General features: G+C 46.0%; 1 protein-coding gene across 1 annotated transcript in view; it reads right to left on the reverse strand.

Moving 5' to 3' along the window:
* Positions 1-12,781, reverse strand: part of anks1b (ankyrin repeat and sterile alpha motif domain containing 1B) — a 204,525-nt gene that overhangs the window by 18,875 nt on the left and 172,869 nt on the right.

Genomic DNA, 12,781 nt, shown 5'->3' on the forward strand with positions numbered 1-12,781 from the left:
AATGGATCATGGTATCAGTCACTTTCAAGGTATATGCTTGCTGCCAAAAGCTTTATTCATAAAATTCCCCCGAAATCAAAGAGTTGATTAAACATGCTCGCACTTTATTTAAACGGCAGGGCACTCGAGTACACGGTGATGATCGTCTAGTAAAAAACATCCAGGGCAAAGCATATGCATGCATCATGTCATTGTTATTATCATAATTGTGTATCTACACCCGCATGGCTTCCTATTAGTGGGCCATAAGTGTTGCAGTTAAATGCAAATTTGACACAAGCCGGCCAAGAAAATGTAGACCTACTCACAACACACACACACACAAAGATAGTTAAAGTGCTGTTTTGCTTGTCCTAACTGGCACCACTTCCAAGATGCCCAGTGTCCTTCCGCTGCCAACATCACTAGCGTATGTTCTTGTGTTTGTGTTTGTTTGCTTGCCATCAGAGAGACAGCACATTCCTAGAGCCATTGTCTGTGTGTGGGTTCAGGTGGAAGAGGTAATTAGGATATGAGGCCTAGCCATGAGCCTAATGACTCGATGATGCAACCAACAGTCTTTCTTTGTCAGAGCTGCAGACACACACAGACACACGACACGCACAACCCGTCTGTGTTAATGATTCTCTCATCTCCAGCCGTCACACACCAATTACTGTCCTGCATCTGCTATTGCATACAAGCACATACACAGTAAACATGCAGGCTTTCACTCACACTGACTTTACAAACACCGAGCGAGCACACACACACACACACACATACTCTCTCACACTCTACTCAACAAATGTATACTAATCACACATGCTCACACACAAAGAACAGAAATATTCACTATTCTCCAGCATACTAATTTGTGTTGCATAGATACACTCCAAATGTATTTTGTGAAGAACTTGTGTAGATTAAATTAAATGTAAAGCATAAATTACAGTATGAAAAAAACAATCTGCGCTAACCAAAACACTCATCCAAAATCCAGGCAGCTTTTTCACATTTGAATTCAACATTTAACAATACAGCAACAGAGTCACTCTTTTAGATTTACATAATCACTCAAAGCAGCGTAAGAAAATACAGTTACATTTAAATGCAAAATTCATGAATCAAAGGGGAGATTTTTTTTAATGATAGAGTGTTACGGGAAACCGACAAGCTAAATTCTCAACCATGCGAGAAAATCTGTAAAGATATTAGGGAAGGCGTTCCCCACATTGCTCTCCTACACATGACATGAAAGGTTTATAATCTGCACATTTGCAGTGATCAAAGGCAGAAGTTCACATACTACTGGTTGTTGACATTTGCAGAACTAATTGGCACATGACAAGGCTGACCGTTTCTTCCACCAGACCTCTTTCTCTCTGTATCTGGAATCTTCTTTGCTTCTGTATAGTTTGCAACATTTCAATGATTTGGGGATTTGGGCTTCCTATATTTGCTGCTTTTCTAATTTTTCCGTCTCTTTCTCCGTCTGTCTTTTCCCTAGAGGCATTGTAATGCGTCGGTCTCCTATGCCCCACTGCCTCATCCCCATGCTCTCTCATTAGCATCATTACTGCACACACACACACAACAACACACACACATATATATATATATATGGAAAATTATATGGAAAATTACACACAGTCACAGAATATTTTTTCTTTCTGAGAATGCAAACTGAAATCCTGGTTACCTAATACCCATTTTATAATAATTCCTCTTTTATAAATGTCTTACTTATTAGCTCTATGAAGAGCCATTAGTCTGATGTGTGTGTGTATCCGTGGTGTGTGTGTGTGTCTTGGCAGCTTGTCCCCAACCTCTCCTCGCACTCCAATATTTACTACTAGACATGTCTCCACCCTTGTGTTCACCTGTCGCCATGGCAATACAGAGGCACATTAGTCACACTCACACACGATGCCACAGAGGATGGTGCATAAGACCCCCCTGCTGACACACACACACACACACCGTGGCTTAACCGTGTGAAGTGCCCAGAGAGTGGATTACATTGTTATACCTAGATGAAAGGGAACTTTCCACACACACACACACACACAGAGCATCTCTCTACCACATTTTCTCACTGCCCCATACTTCCATTTGCATTTAAATGAAATACATTCTTTGCATACCTTGTGTACCTTGGAGTTTTGACTGTGCTGTACTTTGTACTGTAAGCTTTCAATGTACCCCCCCTCTCTCAGACCCCATCTTTCTCTCTCCCTCTCTCTTTCTCTCCCTTACCGCCTCATCTCTTTCCATTCTTTTCCCCCCATCACATATAATCAATAGAACCATTCAGACCCACTCAGAACCCGGCCCTGGCATCACCAGTCCACACAGAGGCTCCGCAAGGAGTTCACAACACACTGGGGACGGGTCATTTTTGTCCTCAATTGTCCAGGAAAACGATTGAATCCAAATTTGATCATAACGAGAACAGTCGTATGAAACTGATCCTTCTCTACCTGTCAGACATTCTGTCTGATATTCCTGTGTCACTGCTCAGTGGCCGGTTTGTCTTTCACCCTCCGTCTAATATCGCCCTTCCCTTTAGTTCTATCACTCTCCTCTCTACCTCTGTCCCTTCCTAGACTTCCATCTTTGCAACCCCCTACTCGGTCTCTCTCTCTCGGATGATACGGTGAAAGTCTGTCACCGTGTTTCTATCTATCCTCATCTCTACATAGATGTTTAAGCTGTTGCAATGCCTGAGGGTGCAAACGAGGTTACTCACTTTTCTTACTATGAAACACTTCAGGAGCTAATTTAGCCTCTGGTGTCTCGCAGATGCACACCGTGTGTATGCATGTGCGTGTGTGTGTGCATGCACGCATAAGTTAGCTAAAGTACAGGAGTTGTATTTCTTTCTTACTTACATTACATCACATTCGGTTTCTCGTGTGTTTGTGTTTGTCTATTGACTGTGTGTGTGTCTGTTTACTGTAAGTGTTTGTCTGTTCACTGGGAGGGTGTGTGTGTGTGTCTGTGTGTGTGCGTGTGTGTTGGCGGATCAATGGAGTAATCCTGTTTAACTAACAGTTAGTCCCAGAGAAGGCTTCCCCTGATTACTGGGTTATCCTGGAATCTCGGAAACATACGGTTACACGTATAAGCCATCTGGGCCACCACCCAGAGCTATCTGACCTGACAGAAACGGACACACACACAGTCACTCACTCACACACGCACCTCTCTTGTAGCTCAGAGTCTCAGTCACTCCGAGATGCAATAAATGAGGGAGAAGTGGCACAGTTTAAATTTGGGCATTAGTGTGTCCAAATATCTTAATTATCTTACAAAGTAACTATCCATGTATCCAACAAAAGAGTATATTCACAGCATGTTTCACTGCAGTAACTACAAAACTGTGGACTTATCGTTGTTGATTATCTGCATCTATTACGCACAGTTGTTTGTTGCTTGGGATAAAAGCGTCTGCAAAATCAATATGTAAATGTTGAATGCATTCACTGTGCTATTGGATGCTGGCTCGACAGTCAAGACCTATCCACGGTACGTGGATTAAGACAGCGGCTTTAAACAAAGTGCTGTCTACAGCTTAGCAGACTACCCTTCCGCCTAACCGCGGCCCGACACTGGTCACTCGACCCCGAACGAGGACCTTCCTTTAATTTAGGACCCCGAAACAAAGAAATGTTTGTTTTTTTGGACCGGCCAGTTCCCTGAAGCACTGGGGTGGTGATGGGGTGTGTGTGGGGGTTGGGGATTCAGCTAAATCACTGTCTGTGTTCAGACTACCATCTCAGTTTTAATGACTGAGGAGAGAGAGAACAACAGCCTTGCCTTTATCTCCACAACAGGCTTCATCCTTTGTTCTCTCCATCCGCGGCCTCAGCTCTCCATCAGTCTCTTTATTCTCTTTTTCCTCCACTTATCTTTTATCATCTACCTTAAATGACCACTCAGTAGATGTCTCTTGTTTTTTTTACTCTATCTCCACACTCTCCCCCACCTTCTGTTTAACAACAAAGTTGACAATCCACCAGAATGAGAGAAAACAGGGAAAAAAGAGTGGATTGATAGATAGAGAGGGAGCTGTAGATAGATTGAGGGAGAAATACATGTAGATAGACAGATGGATAGATGGATGGATGGATAGAGAGAGGTCCCTGAACGCAAAGTCTCTGATTTGGCTTAACGACCAAGTGGGTTTGCTCCCGGTCGAACAGAGGAAGCTCAAGGGTCTAAAAGCCCTCCTCTTATTCCGCTCCATCGATCGCAAGCGCGCTCAGCCATTACAACCACGTCTGTATTGGTTCGTGTGTGTGTGCTTTTACGTGTGTTGTGCGTGTATGCGTACATCTGTGTTATTGTGTGTGTGGGTTTCTTTCTCCTCCCCCTGTCAATATTTCTGTGGGGTCGCGACCCCAAGAGATTCGCATGACCTGGCTATCCCTTCTGGATCAACTCCTCATGGAGTCTGATTGAGCTTCATTCCTTACATCCTCTTGGGGACCGCCACATTGACTCCAAGTACCAGTGAGTGTATGCGTGAGTGTGTGTGTGTGTTTCGTGATTAGAGTTCACCTGTGTTGTGTGAGTCTTGTGGGTCACTTTTGCAACGTTCAAAAAGTATTGATTGTGGCAGGGATTTTTGATCAGGTAACCCCATGTTGTAGCATGCACAACCCTGGTCTAACCTTGGTTGGTTTTCATAAGATGGTATGGATTTTTGTGTTTTTCTGATTTGTTCTGCTGACCTTGGATCGAACACACACACACACACAGACACACACACGCGTGCTTTTCTCCATCACTCAGTGGATGGAGGTTCACCGAGCAACAGCTTCTTCTTCTGATCCTGCCCTTCCTAACACACACACACACACACACACAGACAGCAAGCACCTCCCCTCAACAATGCTGGGGGGACAACTGGAAAGAAACCAAAGACCACTGGTTGCCTAGCAACCAGCGTACGGAGTGGAGTAGCTTCTAGGGCTGATATGGAAAGAGGCCGTCAGTGCAAAAGAAAGGATGTAGTCCAGGGGACCAATGGTGGAACTCGTTTCATTCACTGTGAGAAGCCAATAAGAGAGGAGCTTGCATGAAAACCTCCTACATGGAGATGGAAACGGCTCCAATAATAGCCAATGTGTGACTGGTAGCTTTATGGTGTGTGTGTCTGTATGTGTGTGCATGCATGCGTATGTGCGTGTGTGGGCGCAAGTGCAAGACGGCCAGAGATAGCGAGGGAGAATGAGCCAATGTAGATGAGAGAGAAAAATGTAACACAATTCCTCTCATCTAACCTACAGACATCCCAACCAAGCACACTTGCATACCAAGAAAAACAACGAACGCCTCTATAGATAGGATGTATCCGATTACTGTAGAAGCTCTAAAAGTGGAGTATCTCGCTTATTTTGGGGTTATGAATGTCTAAGTCGATCCTTTAAAGCGTGTCAAAGAGGCAGAAAAACCACAGCCTGCGGTGAGTGGGGGATTCCAGCACCACAGTACAGTACGGTAAAAGTACAGCATGACTCCACACACACACACAGCACAGTGTTGTCATTGTTGTCAGAAACAGACTTTTTAACTGATCTTACACGGCTGGATGTGAGACTGCTCGCTGTGCCCGTCTGCTGCTTATTAGACAGCGGGCGCCAGATACAGGCTTTTGAATGGGAGAGCTTCCACACGCGTCAACTTCTCGGCATGAGAATGACGTGAATCCCCACCACGGTTGGTGGTTTTGTCGTCGACATCAGCAGACACGGAGTATCCCTTCTTTGACCAGACAAGCCTCAAGTTCCACAGGACAATTCCAATATCAGCTCCAGGCAGAGGAATGTGGAAGTGTTGGGTTTGGCTAAGATTGAGTAACGTTCACCTCAGGGTCCTTTTTATCACTCCACTTTCGTGGTCAAGGTTTGGAGGTCAAGCTCAGCTGGTCCAGAATTGGTCATTTTTTACCCAGAAACATGGAAGGGAGGGACCCAATCGAGTTTGACGGAGGCATGAAATGACTCATGGCCGCCGGGGAAACGAAATGCTGTACGTGTCGCCATGCAGGTGGCGGGCGAGGATTTGACTGGTGTTTGGTCGACGAGGTAAACAGATGGCGGGCGCGTTGGATGGGTGCGTGTGTTGAGTCTCTGTGTTGTGATGCTTGTGTCTGCATTGTGACGCATGTGTGCGTTGGGATGGGTGTGTGTGTGGGTTGGGAAGGGTGCGGTGTTGCGGTGTCTAGAAGCAGGTGGAGGATTTTCCTCCAGGCTGACCTGCCTCCTGTCTGGACCTGAACGGCTGTTGTGGAAAAACGAATAATGCGAAATCTCCGACATGCGCACACACACACACACACTCACTCACTCACACACGCACCATGCACATGTAAACATACGTCCACACATGCCTACTGACACAGACACACACAACACCATGCATGTCCACCCACCCACACACACACACACACGCCAACAGACACACCCACATACACACACACACGTCACTTCCAGTCTCTCCCCATATCTGTTTTCTCTCACCTGTTCCTCCCACCCCCTATCTCATCTATCTCTTGCACTCCAGTTCTCTCTCTAACTCAACTATGGTGGGGTCCAGTACAAATGTTTTAAAAGTTAGTCAAAGTAAAGTTATCATCCAAGACAAATCATATAACTCTGAACTGACTCTAGCTGGTTGGGTTGCATAGTCTATCTAGTTAGCGAGCATGCTAAATCTGTCCGTGTCCTCATGAAAGAAGATCCAGGAATGGGAGTATTAACCACTGAGCACACACATAGATGAACACACACACACCTAAAGCCAACATTCTTGGGCGTGCAAGGTGCGGCTTTAAAAGTAGAAGAGTTAGTCCGCCTGCCCTTGAGGGAGTGAAGGTATGAGTGTGTCTAGTACCCAGCAGTCAGGAGACTAATCTCTTATGCAACCAAATAGAACACGGTCTTCTATTGTGATGTGACATCATTGTATAAAGTCAGGCAGTCCTTCTTAATCTAAATCCCTGTGTGTGTGTGTGTGTCAGCTCAAGTGAGAGAGTGTTGGTGTGTGTCTGCATGAGGTGCACACGTGCATTTTGTGGCAGCGTACTGTAAGTCGAAATGTAAACACACACACACTGTAGAATCACACGCGTAGACTGACAATCGCATAGCAACCCCCCACCAACCCCATCAACCCCCCCTCCCCCCGTAAATACAGATTAAATACTCCTGGAAACATACATGTGCACAAACAGAACATGTGTACACACACACACACACTCTCACAAACAAATGTAATCAGGTGTAAATGAGTCTAGTCAGCAGTGATGATGGAACACCAGTGAGGCGTTTCGTATGTCCTCATCACCTCAGGGCACAGACCAGAACCACACGGAGAGAGAGAGAGACAGAGAGAGGGAGAAAGACGCAGAAAGAGAGCAGAGGAGGAGGAGAGTGGCAAGCAAAGAACAATGGAATCAATGGACCCCCGCGTCTCTCCCAACAACCGACATGCATATCCCTCGCTCTCCCTCACTCCTGCTTTTACGCTGTCCCTCCATCCCCAGATCGTTCTCTCTCTCCCTCCCTCGCTTCCTCTCTCCCTCTATCTTCAACGCAGAATTCTTACCTGTCTTCTGTGAAAGGGAGGTGGAGGGGAGAGAGGGGGGGTGGTACTCCGTGTGCTCCGTCGCTAGTCCACGCCACGGAGAAGAGCGCTGAAGTCTCTCTCTTCTATCTCTCACTGAAGGAGTGCAGTCTTCTTCTCTTTCTCCCCCCTTCTCTCTCTCTCTCTCCTCTCTTTTTTTGTAGTAATTGTTCCTCTGTGCAGTTCCAAATCCAAAACCGGATTGGCAGAATAGTAAAGAGGAGTGGAGTTTTTTTTTTTTCTTTCCCGGTATCCCTGTTTCCCTGCTACACTCCTCCTCCGATCTTCTTACTCCTCTACATGAGCTCTCCACACGCTCTCTCTCTCTCTCCCTCTCTCTCTCTCTCTGCGGAGGTTTCCGACGTTCTGCCACTCCTCCTCTCCCCTCAGCTGCGGCAGAGAGACTGGATCTCGTACATGTCGCTGCCTGAACGCTCTGAACACAACCCCCCCCCCCCCATCTCTCTTAGTAGTACTGGTCTCTCTCCCAATCTCTCTCTTTCCTAGTGCTCTCTCTACCAAGAACAGTGTCTCCTTCTCTCCCTCTCCCCCCCCCCCCCCCCCTTTACTGGCTCTTGCTTAATCTCTCTCTATCCCCCACCTCGTTACTATGGAGACACTCGGCCCGTCTAGAGACGAGCTCACGCAGGCTGGGCTGGCACCTCAGGTGAGCGTGTGTCTGATTGTGTTTGAGAGAGAAAGAGAAAGACAGAGATGGGGAGAGGGGGAGATAGATAGAAAGAAAGAGGGGGAGAGAGAGAGAGAGAGAGAGAGAGGAGGAGAGAGAGAGAGAGGGAGTGAGAAAGAAAGAGAGGGGAAGAGAGAGAGAGGGATATTAAGTATGTATTGAAGAGACAGAGAGAGAGAGATTATGTGTGTGCGTCTCCAAAGCCATTCAGCTGACATCCACCTCTGTCTCCCAGACTTCAGAGTAATCTCTCTCTGTGATCTCATTCTGGACACGACAAGGCAAAATGCTAGAGGCAAGAAGGGATCAGCTGTGTCTCCAAAATGTACATTATGGTTCCAAATATTTTTGTGTTCAAATATCGCCAACAGAAATGTGACACGACCGAACCGGGACACCAAGAGTTTTCTAGAGGGATTTTTTGTTTCTCCAGATTGAACCAAAAAATATCTCTTCCGGTTCTACAGTTAGGGCTAGACTAAGACCTGATAACAGAAACAGCTCACACAAAAATCTCTCTTCTTTCCTCTCCTCTCTTCCCCTCTCTCTTTCTCTTTACCTGTCCCTCTCTCTCTCCATTTCAACATTCCTTATGCCCCAAGTTGTTCAGAATCTATCTGAATTTTCCCTGCTGACTCATCTGAATTTCCCCATCCTATGACCTTGCACAATACAGGTCCTGTGAACCAGAGACAGGCCAAGGGCAGGAAACTGTCAGAGCCCAAACTATGCCAACTGATTCGGATACCATTTCGACATGTAGTAGACACTGTACTTACAAATATGACGCTTAAGAAACTTGAGAACAGGTGGGATGGTGGAAATTTGGTGTGTGTAGAGTGTGTGTTGAAAAGAAAGATTGCGACAGTGTGTTTGGGTGGGTTCGAAATAGATAGCATGTGTGATGGAGAGATACAGTGAGCGAGACAGTGTGTGTGTGTGTGTGTGTGTCTGTATCTAACTGAAACCCAATCTCCATTGCCTGAAGTCACTCTACCTAAATATCTCTTTACGAGGCTCTACTCATGTGATACTGTGGGATAGAGCAGTCGGAACGTGCTAGGGTCTGCCACACAATATCCACACACACATACAAAGGGATGAATTGAAACTGTATCTGCCATTACAATATATTATTATGGAACACGCAGTCCCAAAGCAAATGCGCCCACGATCAAAATGAACACAGTACGATAATATTAGAACACAAGCACTAAAGTGTAGATGTGCACAAACACATTTTTATACTACACATCCTACACGAATCATCTCTTCCTGAGGTGTGTGTGTGTGTGTGTAGCCGCTAAGCCTGCTGTGGCTCATGTACGCAGTAACCATCTGGGAATGTGAGATGTGACAATCTGTGCATTTGGAGAGGTGACAGAGGTGTCACGATACATGGGAAAACACACACATGCACGCGCGCACACACACACACAGACAAACTTTTATACACTCATCTGATTTCAAGTTGTTTCATGAACAAACACTACAGTGGTCTCTATGGTAACCAGTAGCCGTCATGGCAACAGTGTGCCAGTAGGAAGAGAAGCGCTGGGACTATTTTTACTCGCTCTACGACTTCTTGACCGCCCACTATGACTGTCCTATGATTGTATCCTTGGAAGGGTCCAACTGGGCTCAGAGAACTGATAAAAGCACAGTGTGTTTCTCTGTGTGTGACAGACAGAGAGAATGAGTGTTTTTGCGTGGCATTGCTTATTCTCTTAGTCAAGGTATTCTGTGGCAGGAATGCAAAAGACAAGTCAGACCTCGTAGGTTTATGACACGCAAACACACAAACACACATCCGAGCACACAGCTTCATTCACACAAACACGTCTTCACATGTTTCGAGAATGAGGGCTTCAAAGCAACACGTCAAAGTGCACAACCAAATAAAGCCATTCACACGGGGTAAATAAACTGCATCAAATGACATAAAGTCCCCACAGATATGTCTAGAGATGCATGCTAGTAGATTACAGAAGAAGAATGACATCCATACCTGTATTATATATGTTAAGCTACTAGATACACATACTGTAAAATTACAGTCTCAAACCTGTTGCAAAATCTCTCTTTGCTCACAACTTGATAGACACATCTAAAGTTATTCCTGCTGTAAGTGAAGACCCACTTTTAGATGCATTAAGAGATGGTCCTTAGGGAAAATGAAAAAAGACAAACTTTCTCCTCTGCAACTGTGAGAGAAAAAAGAAGTCTCTTTGAATCAAAGTGAATTTTCTAATTACCCCATTCTGGGCTGCTAAGAGCCGTCACTTGAAAATGAGAGCAATTTCCTCCTCCAGTTCCGCCGTTCTAGGCTTAATGCAGCTTTTCCACTTTGGTTTGCCTGGCGACCAATGCGGAGGGATGAACCTAGAGGCAACCACTCTATCTGGTGGACACTCAATGTAACTGCAGCTGTGTTGCTGACCACTAGAGGTATCCCTGTTAAGCTTTCTTTCTCTTAAATTCACAGTCAGAAATGGGTTAAAGGTTTTGAAACTATTGGAAAAGGGTGCCGTTTATTTAGTATATAGTACGATGGAAGTAAGCAAAATCTCCCAAACTATTTTGCTACCACATGCACTTGAAGAATGGAGCCAAAATGAAGGGAAGAACTTAGGCATAGAGTGGAATAGTGTGTGAGCTCCTATTGTGTGTGTGTGTGTGTGTATTTTTTGTCCAGTTAAGAGGTTTTGCAAGCACAGTAAAGTTATAATCCTGGCAGGCCTGTGCATATATGCAGACACACACACACTCCTTTCTAAACGTTACCACAATACCCAACTCTTCTCTATTGCTTCTCCAGACCCAAAGCATCTGTTGCAAATAGTGATTATCAAGTGATTACCAAGGATGGCAAAGGGAAAATCCATTATTGTCCCTTCCCTCCCACCTCTCTTTCTCTCCACTCCCCAATTCATTTGTCACAGTTCTCTCTCTTTCCCTTGTTGTATCCCTCTGCTCCTTGAGGTGTGTCTCTTTTTTCAGGTTCTAAAAGCTCTTTCTCTTTCTGTCTTTCTCCATCTTCTCCGCTTGGTCGTTAAAGGTAGCAGCAGTGAACTCCTACTCTGGCATCACACACGCACACACACAGTGTACTGTATGGAATTGTAAGGCACTGAAACACGCACGCATACACCCTGACACACGAGCATAAAGAAACAGGTGCACACACACACACACACACACACATTAGATTCACATACTGTAACATCCTGTCACATGACAACCTCTCATTATTGCCCTCAAGCGGTGCTCTTCCTCATTACACTCCTCTACCTCCATCTCATGCCTCACCACTGTAGCCCCCAACACAAGCACGCAAACACACACACACGCACGGCTGGTTCAGGAGCAGGGCTGCGAGGGGCGCTGCGTCCCTTTGGAATTGAACTGTCATATCACACACATCCAGTCACCCTCATCAACGTTAACAGGGGCAGTCTGGTTAAGACCAAGAACTCTCATGCTGTGACACGTCCGCTGAGTGCGTGCGTTACAGACGCTCCCCATTTTCATTGTTCCGTGCACCGCCTCTCTAGCCTCCGCCCGTGGTTCGGTCTATCCTGACCTATCTGGGGGGGAACGATGGAAGCCACCTGCCACGGATGTGGAGGCAGTCTTGTTTGGGGTTCTGGGGGCAGACAGCTGTCGGTCAGTAAGACCGGGTTAAACACTGCTAGAGTTTCCTGACTGAAACACACACAAACTGACTGCATCCGAATGCCCTCCTCCTTCCCTCTGTCCACTTTGAATGCCGAGAGACGAGAGGGCCTCTGAAGACTACGGAGATGCAGACGCGGTATTACGCATCGGTGAGTACACACACGCACGGCGTGGGTGGCATCTCAGCTGGGTGAGACATCACATCCCACATGCTTATGTAACTCCCAATACCACCTCCTCCAGCTCCTCGTTCATCACTTCAGCCTGCACAACGTGCACACACCAGAGAGAGAGAGAGAGAGAGAGAGAGAGAGAGAGAGAGAGAGAGAGAGAGAGAGAGAGAGAGAGAGAGAGAGAGAGAGAGAGAGAGAGAGAGAGAGAGAGAGAGAGAGAGAGAGAGAGAGAGAGAGAGAGAGAGAGAGAGAGAGAGAGAGAGAGAGAGAGAGAGAGAGAGAGAGAGAGTGAGTGACAAAGAAAGGAGATCCATATTCTCCTCTTTCTCTTCCTTCTTCTACAGTCCTTCTCGTCCACTTTTGACTGCAGCTGGCAAAGCCTCGTTGCGAGGCTCATCTGCTTGGTAAATTACACACTTTTAAACGAACGATCGATCAATCATTTTTGCTGATTGTCTGGCATTATAAGTACAGAAGGAAAGACAACCGATGTAAAAACCATCTAAGTAGTCTACAATAAACTGCATGAAGTCCTATCTAAGCCTACACTGCTATTGACCCGTCAAACTACCACAGTAATGGGACACAGGAACACGGAAGTCAATAAACCGGACATTTGTTTTGCACT

The sequence above is a fragment of the Hypomesus transpacificus genome, unplaced genomic scaffold (assembly GCF_021917145.1).
Source record: "Hypomesus transpacificus isolate Combined female unplaced genomic scaffold, fHypTra1 scaffold_62, whole genome shotgun sequence".
NCBI lineage: Eukaryota > Metazoa > Chordata > Actinopteri > Osmeriformes > Osmeridae > Hypomesus > Hypomesus transpacificus.